Source organism: Tupaia chinensis, unplaced genomic scaffold, assembly GCF_000334495.1.
Source record: "Tupaia chinensis unplaced genomic scaffold, TupChi_1.0 Scaffold147458_1, whole genome shotgun sequence".
In the NCBI taxonomy this organism is placed as follows: domain Eukaryota; kingdom Metazoa; phylum Chordata; class Mammalia; order Scandentia; family Tupaiidae; genus Tupaia; species Tupaia belangeri.
The window spans coordinates 734,600-747,972 of NW_006207309.1; the positions used below are offsets into that span (position 1 = coordinate 734,600).

The following is a 13,373-nucleotide window of genomic DNA, read 5'->3' on the forward strand; positions in this document are numbered from 1 at the left end:
CGGTCAACCATGTGGGAGTTCAGTGCCTTAATCACTATGCCACTTGGTTGCCCCAGTAGGGTTTGTCATTTTAAGTTGGGTGCATTGGTTCAGTGGATTGAGCATAAATATTTGAAGATTTAAAAGAGGATTCCTTGCATGAGGTCAGCATTTAAACCAAACTTAGAGCAGTCCTTCTGAAGTGTAGATATTCTTGGTACCAGTGATTACTAGGGCCCCATTTCTTACTAACATGTCTTATAAGTACATTTTAGAAGCAAATATGAACAAACATGGTCACTATGAATAAAATAGTGTTCTTTCATATCTTTCTTCATGTATGTCATGTTTTTACCCATCAGGAGGCATTAACTTTTGTTAATAATCTGTTGGTTACAAGTGGTTGATTTTTGGTTTCACTATGATAATGATAATGCTAGTATGTGGGGTAGCTTAGTGGAATAGCATGTATTTTTGAGTCAGACATCCCTTGGTCTGACTCTTGCTCTTATATTTTTCAGTAGTTACTCAACCTCTCAAAACCTCAGTTGATTCTTCTGTATGTTGGATAATATAATATCTGTCTTGAAATGAAAGGCTGGATAGTACTTTGTGCTATGACTGGTGGTACATCATAGAGCCACAATAAATGTAGTTACTTTCTTTGCTTATATTTGCATCATGATTTTTACTCTGCAAGCCTTTATTCTGACTCAAAAAATTGGCCAACTTGAGTTGCTTAGCTACTGTCAAGCAGTGACGGTTAACAGTGTAGGTAGTGTGTGCAAGTATGTGTTAACCAACTGGCTCTTCCCCAAGGAGGCCTTGTAGTGTTTATAGATTTCCGGGTGATAAATGCTCCCATCAGGGCTGATGTCAAATGATCAACAGAAGTTACCAAGAGCAGGGTTAGGAAGACTTGTACACTAGCATGACTTTATATAGATGTCTACCATCTGGACACAGTAGATGCGGAGAACATCAAGACCAGAGTAATAGTAAAATAATCTGGGAATGGTGAGTTTTTAGTATTGATTATTTTTGCTATCAGTATAATTTAATTTTAAGTTTATATCATTTAATCTTCAACGATGGCTGTGCTTAACAACTGGCTTGCCAAAAATCCTGAAAAATTAACAATCAACTTTTGCGGGCTCATATAATCTAGGCCAAGCCTACCCAAATGATAGGTTTCCTACTGTGAAGGACATTTCGAAGCCACAAATCTTCAAGTGTCTTTCTCAACCCTGGTAGTAAGAGTTGAGTCTGGTTGATAAAAGCAAGGTTTGGTTTTGAGTCAGTGCTTGGCATAATGTAACCCAAGTTATCATGCTCACATAACTTCTGGAATTAAAGATAAATGCCAAGACTAATTTAGAATTGAAACCTATTTTCTCAAGAGTGTTGACTAGAGTTCTTGAGTTGATGACTCAATATTGAAACTGACCTGTTACCCTTGCCTGTTCTGGCTATTGAGTGATAGTACTTGGAGATGGTTCAGACTGCTCATTGCTTTTTGAACTTTCTTCTCTCCCTCTAATCTGAATTCCTTTAGACAGTGACATTGCAGGGACAAGTGGCCAGGGTTCCTCCAGAATAGCTACTGCATACAGCTTTGTTTTTGATTTAGAAATTAAGTTTTAATGAAAAGTGAAATGCCTTCAGAGGGAGAGAGAAAAAAAATGAAACAGAACCTGGGCAGTTTAAAGTTGATCTTGACTTGATTAAAATCTTAGGGAGTAAAATAGAGGAAAGAAAGGAAACTGGATCCAATATCTCAATGTTTCCTCTAGAAGCAGTCTCTTTGGTTTTCTGATTTGCCCTTTAGAAGGGAACAATTGAAGCCTGAAATTGCTAAGTAACAGTGAAAATTGTGGTTGTTTTTATTTTAAATCTCACCCACCTAGTTCTCAAAACACATTCTTCATTGAACCTTAAAAAACGCCTTGGAATTTTCAAAACATTCGTTTGTGTCAATTTCCTGAAGACTTACATAATCTTAAAACATTCATTTCCCCTTAAAACACAAGTATTTATAGTTCCCACTGAGTCAAGGATGGACTTGGATTATTGTGAAAGTAAATCTTGTCCATTTCAAGCTCATGCTTAAACTGAAAAACGTGCCTTTGGTGTATTAAATGTTGTCACATGGCCTAATCGGGTTAAATAAAGATACCTTTGGTGATTTTTAGAACAAACATGGAGTAACAATTAATAGAGAATTTCACCACAGATAAAATACCCTGATTATCTCTTTCCACAAAATGGACCTTATGTTAGTTATGTTTCTCAACATCATCCCAGCATAGAAGGGTTTTTACTGAGAGAACTGGTAGGTGTATAGTCTTCAAATGTGTAATATTATAGCTTTATATATGTTCACATCAGCAAACTGGCCTGTAGCTTCCTGGATGGATGCTTGGGAGTGAGTAGTTTTGAGGATATTTCCAGTATAAATATGAGAGGCATATTCCACTTTAGGAGTTGAAAAATAGAAAAACACAATTTCAGATTGAATGTGGTGGATGTTTTAAAAGATATAGAAAATATGCAGAAAGCGGAAGAGAGAGAAATTACCTCAGTGGCAAGAGGAATGGACTAGATCAGGGGAGGTTTCAGGAAAGATGACAATTGAATTGAGTATTTAATGATTAGTGCCTTTTTATTAAAATGATTATTATTTAATTATAAAATTTAACATTGCTAATTGAAAAGTTTAAAAATGTAAAAATGATTAAATACAAAATCCATCAATATTATTACTATCCAGAGATACCATTAACATTATTTTGCCATATTATTTCTATGCCTATATTAGATACACAGGCTTTTTTCCTCCCCTAAATGGGTCAAGTTAAAACTATTGTTTTAAAATCTGTTTTGAGAGCAGCAAATGGAATAATGGTTATGTTGCTGGACTCCCACATAGTTGACCGTGGTTCAAGTCCTGGACCTAGAGGCTTAAAACTCAAGTTGGGCATGTGTGTGTGCGTACCTAATATTCCAAGAGGAGAATAGAGAAAAGGGATTGTAGTATGGCCATCCCCCAGGGGATTGATTTCTCACTTTCTGTCTCTCTAGCAAATGTATGCACCCTATAGCAAAAAAAATCTCTCCTTCAATTGACAGTATATTGTCAGTTGAAACAATTGCCACAAGATGATGCTGTGTCAATAAATATGACATGTACACCATCTTTGTTGTTATAGTTACTTATCATTCCATGTATATGTGGTTTATAATGTCCCTGGTTACTGGATATTCTGGTTGTTTTCAACTGTTCATTCTGGTAAAGTATACTGTGATGAACATCTTCATGCATCCATCATGGTGCACTTGTTTTAAGTATCTTGGCAGATATCTGAACAGAGTTGGGGGCACTATTCTAGGTAGAAGAAACAGTTTGAGCAGGAAGAAAGAGGTAGTATAGGAAGATTTCATTCTGGGGACAGACTGGAACTTTAACTTTGTAGAGTGCAAAGAGACAAGGAGAGTAGTATTAATTAGAACTAAAGATAGAAGATTGAGGTTCTTGATGCTAACCCTTTTGTTCATTCTTAGTCAGGAGCCATTTTGGAATCTATATCATACCTTATTTATATTAAAGTTTATTCTTTTTAAAATCTTATTTTATTCATGACAAAGACTGCATGTGCAAAACAGAGATAGATAGGTAGACAGACAGACAGACAGGCAGACCAACCCATCCTCAATAGGATCTCATCACAGTGTGATCTTTCTCCAGCCCATATGCTGGTTAGGATCTTGAGCACACATGTACACATTGATGTGTTTTTAGGCTGAACCAGAGATCTGAACTGTGGTGGGTAGTTTCTGGTATTGTAATTCAGTTTGCTACCAACTGTGCCACCAGGCTGGGCTGTTATATCATACTTTAAGTGTATGATTTCAAATATCTCCAGTTGTCCATAATTCTCCTTATTTTGTGAAGAACTAAGCATTATTAACATTGGGTCATTGGAAAAGTCCTGATACATTTTGTATAGAAAAATATGTCATGACTTTCTGATAGCCTATTAGTTCTTCTTTCCAAATGTCCAAGAATGAATAGACATTTTTAAACTCTTGAGTCTTAAAAAACTAATCAGAGCATGATCAAGCAATAGAAGTTCTGGGAAAAGTAAGTGTGTGTGTGTGTGTGTGTGTGTGTGTGTGTGTAGAAACTATGGGATTAAAGATTTTGAAAAGTGAAGGAAGGACCAGCAGATGATGTAAGGTTATGTTGCTGGACTCCCACAAGGGGCCGACCATGGTTTGAGTCACAGACTCGAAGGCTTGAAACTCATACCAGGTGTGTGCGTGCATGCCCAAAATACTAAGAGGAGAATAAAGGATAAGGGATTGTGATGTGGTCATCCCTCAGGGGGATGATTTCTCATTTTCTGTCTCTCCAGCAAGTACACTTGCTCTATAGTAAAAATCTATCTCTCTCAAAAAGGAAAAAAAAAAAGAAAGAAAGAAAGAAAAGAAAAGGAAAGGAAAGATCATCAATAAACTTATTTTTTTACACTTTAGGTATATTATCAAATTGTGATTACAATTTAAAGATAATGTGGAAAAGATGTGGGTTAGGGGACAAGTGTCATAATTCAATAAAATTATCTTATATTTACTGGTACTTTTATGTGCTTGTGTGTTCAAATACATTGCTTTATTACTCTCTCAATAATGTTTTAGGAAGAGTCTAGGGTTTTCTCTGTTTTGCAGATGAGTCAGAGGCCTCAGAGGTTGACTTGCCTAGGATGGGGGAGAGAGCACCAGATGGGGAGTTCTGGTTCAGACAATGCTGGGGCCTTGTCAGGGCCTGGACGTCACCAGGAGGTTCCTGGGGATATCATAGGACAGTATCTAAAAGCCCATGAAAATAGCATCAAGTGGCATAGAAATAAAAGGACAGCTTGTAACAGGACAGCTTCTTATCATTGCAGGAGCGAAGAAAGCGTTGCTCTAGCCACTCCCCGTCCCCTCTGTGGTAGCTTACTTTATTGTTAAATTATTTGCTGCCTCTGTCCACTCATCCTCTGTCCCGTGAGAGGATATACTTTCCCACTCCACTGAAGGCTGAACCCACTGTGATTGGCTGGGCCACAGGACTTAATTGGGCTGAAAAAATGTAGGTGACAGTAGTAAGTGCTGTTTGTTTCTTTTCTTTCTTTCTCTTTCATTGTCTAAGGGCACATGTGCTTGCCAGACAGAAATAGAGAGACTGAGAGAGAGTGGGAGATAGCATCCCCCAGTGGGATGGTCATGCCACAGTCCCTTGTCCTCCGTTTCTTGCACGCCCCCACAGCAGGATCTTGACACCATCATCTGCCCCCAGCCTTCACCTCGCCTGGACTATGGGCAAGTGTGCTCCTGACATACTCAGGGTTCTCCAGACTTGAACTGGGAACCTTCCCATGTAGCATTGCCTTGCTGAGTATCACGCTTTACCACTATGCCACTGTTTGGCCCCTCCACAGATGTTTCAAAGTCCTCTCATACATGCCCTTTCTTTGACATATGTCATAAATTCTTTAATTTCACAGATGATGTGTTAATTTTCTTCTGTCATATAAATTGCTTAACATATTACAGGAAATGAAGTCCTTATTTGATTATTGATGGTTTCCTTTGGTTTGATTATGTCTCCTCCTCAAATTATTGGTTCTCCTTGTATGAAATAGAGTTTATTGTTGTTAATTAGGGTGCTCCTTTCCTTTTTGTTTTTATGGTGTCAAAAGTGATTAAGTCTCTGTCATGGGAGAACCAGTTTGCTTGGGTGAGCAATACCTTACCTCAATTTGGAATAATTTGGAGCTGACTTCATAATTTCAGGTCACATGTCTGGGGATCTAACTGACTTTATTATTCTTAGTGACTAACCCTGGTTTTGCACCATAGAGTGAAACCAAGATCATGTAGAGATCTATCTGACTAGTAGATCCTATGAGAAGACAACAGACGATTTAGGCTGTTCTTCCTTTACAGCAGGACGTGGTCAGTTGTCAGTTCCTCTATTGAGTAGCATATTCTTCAGCTGTTTTCTTTTTGATGACTTCTGATCACCTTTGTACTTTAATTTTAGAAATCACTGGGTTCATTTATTTTAAAGCTACATCTTGGACCAGGAGCTTTTACATTTTTTTGTCTAATATGCATGGAAAGAAATGATAGTCAGCTTCAGTCAAACAGAAAGGAGTATTCAGATGACTGTCATGTTTTATCTGCAATGGTCTACTTCTTAGGTTGGGTGCTAGGCTCATAGGTTTAGATGTTAAGTTCTGTTTCATAACAAATATTTTGTTGTATTTATTAATGCTGTATAACCAAAAAGTGTTTGTAAAGTTTTTGTAAAACACAGTTAATGCTGTTAAATGTATCCATTGAATTTTTATTGGCAGATCTGAGTCACATTAACGTCAGGAGTTTTTTTTTTTTTTTTTTTCTCTTAAAACACTTCAGACAGGTTTTTACATAGGGGTAATACCATCTTATTTTTAACAGGGCAAAAATTTTTTTTATGAAGATACTATTTGTAAATCCTTGATTTTTAGATGATCTCATTAAAGTACAAGTATCAGGGTAGGTTAAAGCTTACCTAGAGAAATATTTTCTTTTATTCAACAATAGAGAAGTACTTTCTCTTAGGAAATAGAAAGTTAACACCTGTGGGCCAGCTGATGGCATGGTAATTAAGGTGGCTGGATGCCACAAGGCCTAATGGGCAGTATAGGTCCCAGACCCAGCTGCTTAAGAAACACACCAGGCACGAGTACATACATGCCCAACATCCTGAAAGGACGGAGGGGTGGAGGAGAAGGGATCACAGCATGACCATCTTCCGTGGAGAGAGTTGCTTTCTCACCCTTCCACTACTTCTTTGACAAATGCATGCACTCTCCAGCAAATTTTAAAAAAAGCAGAAGAGAGAAAGAAAACCTTACAAGTCTGGCAAGTGACTGTCACTGCCCAATGATCTCTTCTCTTGTGAGGTGTTGACACAGTCTGAAACATTTACTCTGTTCTTTGTGTCTGAAACATTTACTCTGTTCTCTTCTATAAGCCCTTTGGCTGTTTTGAGTGTCAGGTAGAGTAGTCCAGCTTTGGGGTCAGGGAGACATGGTTTGGAAGCTGGTTGACTTGTCTTTATCACATACAGCCTTGACTTTCGGTTTCTCGTGGGTTCAGTGTGGTGGTAACACCTGCCTTGCAGTGATGTGTGTGGATTACATGGAGAATAATGTGTGTGTGTTAAATAGAAGCCACTGTTGTTCCTAGGTGCTCAAAAGTGAATTAAATTGAGGATTTTTTTCGTTCTAAGTGGAATTTTAAATGACTTTTCTTTACTAACAATATTATGAACAGGGGTTGATTATGGTGTTAGAAATAGTATTGACATTAGGGACCAGCAGTTGGCATAATGGCTCTGTTGCTGGAATCCCATGCAGTCAACCGTTGTTCGAGTCCTGGACCCGGTGGCTTAAACTCATGCTGGGTGCATGTGCGTGCATGCCCAAAGTTCCTGAGAGGAGAATGGAGGAGAAGGGATTGTGGCATGGCCATCCCCCCTGGGGGGTGATTTCTTGCTTTCTGTCTCTCTGTCTCTCTTTCTGGTGAGTGCATACACCCTATAGCAAAAACATCTCCAAAAAAAAAAAAAAAGAAAGAAAGAAAGAAAGAAAGAAAGAAAGAAAGAAAGAAAGAAATAGTATTGACATGATATTTCAGATAAATCATGAGTTAAATAAGGACTGGTCAAAAAAGTCAGCCTCTGTATTACCAAGTTGAGAACTGCTTGGATAAGCTTTTATATTAGACATAAAATAAAATTTCTTGACGGGTGATTTCTTTTTTAGGCAGATAAATGAGCCCTTCTTACTACTTTCAAGAAGTGAATTCACCTGCTGGAAAACTTGGTGCTGTTCTTCCCAACCCAATTAGGACATCCCAGTGTAGTCTAGACCAGCAGGTCATGGGTTTGTGGCCATAGACTGGCCTGGTGTAAGCCATGTAAGTCTTCCTTGAGAAATTTTAGAATTATAACAAGGGCACAGGCCAGTGGTGGGATGGTTAAGGTGACTGGATCCCACATGGCTGACTATGCTGTTTGAGTCCTGGACCTGGCAGCTTAAAAACCACACTGGGCAGGTGTGCATGCATGCCCAAAATCCTGAGAAGAGAAGGGATTGTGGCATGGCCACCCTTCCTGGAGAGTGATTTCTCACTTTCTCTCCCTACCCCATCCCCAGAGGGGGCAAGCACCTTGTAGTGAAAAACCTGTGAAAAAACAAGTAAACAAACAACAAAAACAAGAAAAGAAGAATGGCCCATCTTGGTGGTAGAGCTGAGAGTTAAGGGTAAGAAGGCATATTTGAGGAAAGGACGACTGAGCCAAGCTTAGAAGCGAAGAGGCCATTTTGTCCTGATGCTGGGTTATTTAGAGTCGGTATGTCCACCTCGCTGTTGCCTGTACTGCTTCAAGTGCTGTTTCTGTTACCTGCAAATTAAAATTTACTGGCTAATTCCTTTGGTTGTTTATACTTGGAATATTTATTTCTGAATCAGTGCCAAAAGAAAAGTATTTAATTGCATAATGAGACAGTTAATTTATGACTTAGCTTTTTGAGAACAATGGTAGTGTTTATTCTCATCAGTCATAAAAGCAGAAATGTATTAATACTAATCAAAAGATACTAGTGACTCTGAATATGGGGGTGGTAATGACAGAGACTTGCTCTAACACAAATGTCATATAACTTTTGACTTTAAATCATATAATAACCAATGTGTGCCCATGGCGGTCCTAATAGTTATGAGTCGTCTTGAGGAAGTGTCCTTTGCTACCATCTGTGGTCAGGAGCACTTGTAGGTAAACAGATGTTTATGACATTGAGAGAGATGTTTGTATTTAAGGAGGCGTTTCGGCACTATGGCAAGATTGTCAAATATGTATTATGTGTTCCTTCCTTGAAAGGAAAGATAGAATGACTTATTGCCACTGTTCTCGTCTGTGGGTTGGTGTTTGGGGAACTGAGATTGTATGTGATGACACTGCTTTGTAAATTCTACTTCCTTTTAGGAAGTAGTGGAATTGCTTTCTCAGTAGCATTCTGTATTGTAGGAACATGGCTTAAGAGCAGAGAAACACATCTGCCACTTCGGTTCTCCTTGCCAACTGGCTTGAACAGCTATAATATTTGTTTATTCTTGATGTGTCAGCATTCAAGGAAGAGTTTTCCTTTCTCTTGTGGCTTTTATATTGCTTAAATATCATTATATCAACAACAATGACTTTTTTGCCTATAAATCCTAATCTTATAATTTTGTAGACATAAATTTTTCTGTATGTTTTCCTTTTTTTTCATAAATTTTTCTAGGACCTAATTTAAATAAATAATAATAAATCTAGTGAACTGAGGACTAACCTGTTTCTGGTGATAATCCTTTCCAATGATCTGTAAACTCGTTAAAAAAAAATCTAACTCTCTAGAGAAGTGAGCCTCAACCATGGTTTTACATGAGGATTATCAAGGAAGTATTTTAAAAATATGGATGCTTGAGCTTCTTTGCAAGAAATTTAGGCTCAGTTGTTTTAGGGAGGAGCCTGACATTGCTGAAGCTCCCCAGGCAATGTATAGCCAGGCTTTGAAAACACCCAGAAAGACCACTTTTGCCTTGTCTGAAAAATGGTAGTTAGACCTAAGGCTAGTGCTGGTAAAATTTTGTCTGGAAAAGATATAAATAATTTTTGTGCTTGCTATCTTTTTCTTCCTTCTTCTTCTTTTTTTTTTTTTTTTCTGAACAGAGGGACTGATTAATACTTATTTTTATCATGATGATAAGGAAACTTAGTAATTTTATGATACGTTTTTTAAGTGGTTTGTTTGTAGCCTTTACCCAGAAAACTGCCAAGCAATTATAACTCTCTATCTCCACCTGGTGACCGAAAGTCTATAGAAAATACAGTACTAGGAAGAGAGAATTTTAAATCTCAAAAACCCAGCTAAGTAGTTAGTGGTGTTGGCCACAGAGCTGACAACTGCTTGCACATGTCCTTCCAGGCTGAGGTTAACAACACTCTACAAGCCAGAGTATTTATTCTATTTTCTGATCTTGTTCCAAGATGTCCCCTTTCTCTTGTGGCTTTTATATTGCTTAAATATCATTATATCAACAACAATGACTTTTCCGGAGCTGCTGATCTCTAGGAGATATAATGCCTCTGGAATTTTCTGCCTCGGATGGACTTTTGTTATCTGGTGAGAGAGAAGAGGCAAGGAAGACATTAAGACCCTGCAAGTTAGTGTGAAATGGAGCTACAGAGGCCAGCTGGTGGCGCGGTGGCTGGGGCGGCTAGATGCCACATACCCTGCTAACAGGGTGTGGGTCTTGGACCTAGCAACTTGAAAAACACACTGGGCACTTGTGCATGCATAGCCAAAGTCCCCAGAGAAGAATGGAGAGACGATTGTGGTGTGACCATCCCTCCTGGGGAGTGCTTTCTCACTTCCTCCCCTACTCCTGTCTGGTGAATCCAAGTGCCCTACGGTACTTTCTATCATTTTTTAAAAAATGATAGAAAGAGTGGAGATATGAAGAATAAGTGCTTAGAGTGTTTCAGGAGAAGGAAAAGTTTGAGTAGGTATGGAATGGGGTAAGTAGTAAGAAGAGTGAGAAATCAACAGAGACTCTGGTTTGGGCCTGGGTGTAGAGAGGGCCACAAGAGTGAGAAATCAACAGAGACTCTGGTTTGGACCTGGGTGTAGAGAGGGCCACGGTATAGGGAGACAGTGAATGATCCGTGAGTTATTCGGCAAAGGGCTTTTTACGATGGGGGTTTAGAGAGTTGAATGACTTTCAACTTTAATGGCATTAAAGTGATGGGTTAATCATCCCTTTTATAGGGTAACTGTACTCATACTTTGAGAACTCTTGCACTTTAAATCTTACTGATTTTAGGCAACACAGGGATCTAAAGAGCAGTGATCTCTCTCTCTCTTTTTTTCCCCTATGAGAATGTCCTAATTGCTATGGTAATGTTGTCCTTCTTGTTTCTGAAGCATAAGGAGTATTGGAAATGTCTTTTAAATGCTTTAAGTTACTATTACAGCTGAGCATATTCATGAAGCACATTCCCTTTCTCCCTGGATGGAGCATCTACTGTGAATTTTAAGCTTGATGAAATCCTAAGCAACGGGAACAGGCTAGATCATCTCTTTTCTATGTGCTGTCTTGCCCTTCCTCCCTCCTTCATATATCGCAGACAAACACACACACAAACTCAATTGTGTTTTTCACACTGCAGTGTTGGCAGCTTTACTCATTGCTCATATACATGTAGGTTTTATGTAATCTTCTCATATAAAGAGCTGTTGCCCTTGGTATAAGCAACAGCATATTACCAGTTTATCCACTATAATTGTAATAGTTTTGTAAACAGCTCTTAACTCTTATTAACTTTAGGCAACAGAGGCACCCTGAGAATAGTTTTTCTCTTTTTTCCTGGGAGTATATCCTAACCACATTGGTAATGGTGTCATTCTTGTTCCTGAAGCGTAAGGATTAGGGAAAACATCTTTTTAATTACAGGAATGTGTGGGGAGAGTTGCTTATGAAGCAAATTGTTTTCCTTGTGATCTCTACTATAAAATTACAGCTCAATTGAGAGAGAGGAGGTTTATTACATGATGGCAAGCTGGACTCTGACATTTGTCATGTGGTGGTAACGATGTTCCGAGAGTGGTTGGGAGACAGCCTCAGTGGACCCCACCTGAGGAGGTGTCTGAGCCAGGAATGGAGAAAATGGAAGACATGAAAGAAGCCTTCCTACCACACCTGTTGACAGTGAGTTATCAACCGAGAGCAAGAGGGCTCAGATGATTCTGGAATTTGACTTAAGATTACCTGTGTGCGTAATATAAGAGTTAAGAGAGGTTTATCAGCTTTATCATTTTGGAGACAGTCCCAATTCCTAAGTCTAGTACCTGTTGCCAGGATAAACAGCCTCTAGGCCTGTCATACTTGGGCTCTTTTTGACCATGTTGGTATCCCAGCTCCAGGGACTGTGGGAGATCTTCAGAGAGAAAGGTAGCAGTTTCACCAGTCGTTTACTGGCAGAGCTGGAACTAGGATGGGTGCTGTTGTGAGGTGTTCTTTCAATTCTCACATGTTGCTTTGGAGAAAAGAACAGCTTTTTAGGATAGGTCCTTGATCTCACTTTAGATCTTATCTTCAGCCAATGAATATTTAGAAGAAATCTTGGCCAGTGGAATGACCAGCTCTAAACAAATATGACAAAGTTTAATTCAGATCTCAAAATCAGTACAGTCTAATTTGTAATTAGGTTTTTTTTTCCCATAGAAACTCTCTACCAGTGCTAGAATATTTCCAAGATCACTCTCGCTTTATCAAAAGTTCTTTTAATTGTGAACTAAACAAAATCATTTTACTTTAAACTCTTATTAATATTATTTTGCTACTAATAGAATTTCAATTGTATAAGAAAGTTAAATCCAAGAACCCTAAATCAAAGCTTAAATTTCTCACCACTAAAATAAGGTACTCGGACCAGGCAATTCCAAAAAAAGATTTCAGATCTAAAATTCTCTGGACATTTGGACATAGCAAATAATTTTTAAAAAAACTTATGGGCCAGTTTGTGTACAGTTTTGGGAGATTCTAATTCAGAACTCGAAGGGCCAAGACGGCGTGCTGTCGGCCTGCTCCGTGTGAAGCGCGGCGCTTCAGTTCTTCGCAGGTACCATTACTTATAATCCTCGGGCTCTCTGCAAGGGCACATTGATCCTCCTCCTTGAAGATAATTAACTCGCCCAAGGTTAAGCGGTGTCAGAAGTCAGATCTGAATCTGTCCAGACAACAGCTCTGTCCCCATGCTCTGTGTAGAGTCCCTTTCTAACTCGTAAGAACTTTTACTAATAAAAACAAAGTACATCCACGGATCAAGTATCTATCATAACATTGTTAATCCTTGTTTCATAAGCGTCTTAAAAAGGCAGTCTACCATTTTCTAGATGTTGCACTAACTTCATTAAAGGCTTTAAAAAAACAGAAAGTCTGTCACAGGCAGCTAAGGCTGATATAAATCAAGGAAGAAAAGTTCCGCCTTAACCGACAGTGGACACGCTTATTGGTTAAGATTGAACGGGCTGACTCATTTCTTTTTAGCTGTGGTAGAGGGCCACACCCTGCATTCCTAAAACCCTCTGCTGCGGGTCACACGCGCCGCCCCGCTGCTGGAACCTCTGGGGTTGGGCTCGTCCGCGTCCAGCTCGCAGCGGCTCCGCGGGAAGATCCGCGCGTCTGCCCGCCCTCGCTGCCCGCCCGCCGGGGAGCCGGCCCGCGGCGCCGCAGATCCTCGCGCGGGCTGGGCA

The 13,373-nt window shown here is 39.2% G+C and overlaps 1 protein-coding gene across 9 annotated transcripts in view; it reads left to right on the forward strand.

Moving 5' to 3' along the window:
• The window catches only part of SGMS1 (sphingomyelin synthase 1), a 350,554-nt gene that overhangs the window by 226,870 nt on the left and 110,311 nt on the right, over positions 1-13,373 (forward strand). The gene's annotated exons all lie outside the window — the stretch shown is intronic.